The sequence below is a fragment of the Poromitra crassiceps genome (assembly GCF_964638095.1).
Source record: "Poromitra crassiceps genome assembly, chromosome: 3".
In the NCBI taxonomy this organism is placed as follows: domain Eukaryota; kingdom Metazoa; phylum Chordata; class Actinopteri; order Beryciformes; family Melamphaidae; genus Poromitra; species Poromitra crassiceps.
In genome coordinates this window covers 49,455,649-49,458,148 of record NC_139625.1, presented here as the reverse complement: position 1 = coordinate 49,458,148, position 2,500 = coordinate 49,455,649, and the positions used below count along the sequence as shown (strand labels likewise).

The window sequence follows — 2,500 nt, the reverse complement described above, 5'->3', positions numbered from 1 at the left end:
TGTCGTGTTGCTGCTGAGTCGGCTTGTTGTGATGCGAGCGACCCAATCTCCAGAATAAAACTGTCTGAAAACCAGGAGAGGCTACAATATCAACGCAATGTGAAACAAAACGTCAGCAAAATATGTTTCTAAAATGTGGCATTTTACGTCTATAATCTGAACGTGAATTTGAAACAAAATGCTGGTTAATTTGTAAACCTCGCTGCCTTTCCAAAACAAAACAGCTTTGGCTGTTTAGGCAAGTCAAAGAACTTGGTTAGAACCTTGCGAGGCAGCTGATACGTGAGATCACGATTGCGCAAGAAATCCATCTTGCACCATTTGTCAGTGTTGTTGGTTGTGTTAAGGTGCTGACGCACCGAAAACACTTGAAAGGACGAGCGGCAATTAGATGCCGACCGATACGTCACGTGACCTCACGTCTCAAAAAGTTGCATTTGAACACATCGCAAATACGACAGCCGACGGGCAACTAGCACGTACAGTATGTCCTGCACATGTGTGAGACCTGATTCACCAAACATTAAATAGAAAGTAGCCTTTGCTACCATTTCGCTCACTTAAACGGTTTTATAATATAGCAAAAAGGCTTTATTGGCATGGAAAACATATGTTTACATTGCCAAAGCAAGTGTGAAACAAAACAAAATAATCAGAATCAGAATCAGAATCACTTTTATTGCCACAGTATGCAAGTTACGAGGAATTTGTCTTAGTGTCTGTATGCAGTGTAGCGGTCACATCAATATACAGAGATAAGAAGTAGGACGATAACTAAAAACAATCACAAAGTTGCAAGTGCAATCAAATCGACTAAATATATACAATATGTTCATCAGTGGTGAAGTGTTCTGTGGATCATAAATATGAATTTACGTTGAATTTACATGAGATTTACAGACTGAGTTAAATAGACGTTAAATAGGCAGTGGATTTACATGAATTTACAGTCGGAGTTAAATAGAGTTTACATTGAATGTACATGAAATTTACAGGCTAAGTTAAATAGGCATTAAATGTGCAGGGAATTTACATGAATTTACAGTCCCAGTTAAACAGGCATTAAATTAGATATGAATTACAGTTTTATGGGGGGGGGGAGTTCAGTTGAGTTTTGGAGGAGGTAGTGAGTTTGTGTGTGGGGGGGGGGGGGTTGTTGGTGAGGTCCTTGGCAGAAGGGGTTTCTGGGCCTTGTTGGTGAGGCTGATGGCGGTTGGGAAGAAGCTGGTCTTGTGGTGGGTGGTTCTGGTCTTGGCAGACCTCAGTCTCTTGCCATGGGGGAGTGTCTTAAAGCAGAGGTTCTCAAATGTTTTTCAGCCAAGGACCCCTTACAAGATAGAAAATATACCGGGGACCCCCTCATTCTGATTTGTGATTTTGGGCTAAGCTTAATTGTTTCCACAGTAACGTGCTTGACTTTTAATTTGATAGGTTTGTTATTAGAATGTAATCCATGAACCATTTTAGATTTAAAGCATAAACTATTTTCGTTGAACTATGAAGATTTTGCAAAAAAAAAAAAAAATTTTTTTTTTTATTACATTACATTTACATTACGTCATTTAGCAGACACTTTTGTTTTATCCAAAGCGACTTACAATATCACAATTTGTCAACAGTACAGAAAACCACTATGCAACACAATCAATGACAGCCAAGATATTTTGATAGACTAGCACCATGTAGGAAGTAGTTTGAGAAGGAATAAGTAACATGTAGCATTTTATTAAAAAAAAAAATAAAAAAAATAACTTGAAAACTTTTCGCGGACCCCCTGGCAAAGTGCCACCCTGGGGGTCCGCGGACCCCCATTTGAGAACCACTGTCTTAAAGAGTTTGTGGCCAAATGCACAATAATAATATAACACTTTACATTATATATATATATTTAAGCAATATAGCATGAGAGCAAGTGTGTTGTGGTGAATATATCCTGCTGATAAGCTGTTATCCCACGAGGCCGCAGGCCGAGTGGTATAACAGCTTATCAGCGGGATATATGCCACAACACCACGCAGCTCGAGTGCTATATTGCTTTTATAAAACGGTTTCCAAGTATAATAATATAATAATAATAATACTATAAGTCCGACTGGCATGGTATTCTGATAGAGTCAGTTGAAACACTACTGTAAGGCGGGACCGCAAGAACGTGCGGGTGATTTGATTGGATCGTTCTGGAGACTGAAGTTGACATTGGCCAATCCTGGCGCTTGCTGAGAAGCTGAGAGCTTTCTGGAAAGCTGACAGGCAGCTCGAGCGCAGCGCTGCATTCTCAGCGCTTGCTGAGAAGCTGAGTGCTTTCTGCAAAGCCCGACACCAGCATGTCTATGTACAAGATGTGCAGCAGAGGTATGTACAGCATGTGTATGTACAAGATGTGCAGCAGAGGTATGTACAGCATGTCTATGTACAAGATGTGCAGCAGAGGTATGTACAGCATGTCTATGTACAAGATGTGCAGCAGAGGTATGTACAGCATGTCTATGTACAAGATGTG

At 40.3% G+C, this 2,500-nt stretch overlaps 1 pseudogene across 1 annotated transcript in view; it reads left to right on the top strand.

The window, feature by feature from the left end:
- Window positions 1-2,500, top strand: part of LOC310774211 (SPRY domain-containing SOCS box protein 1 pseudogene) — a 56,726-nt pseudogene that overhangs the window by 692 nt on the left and 53,534 nt on the right. The window lies entirely within an intron of this gene.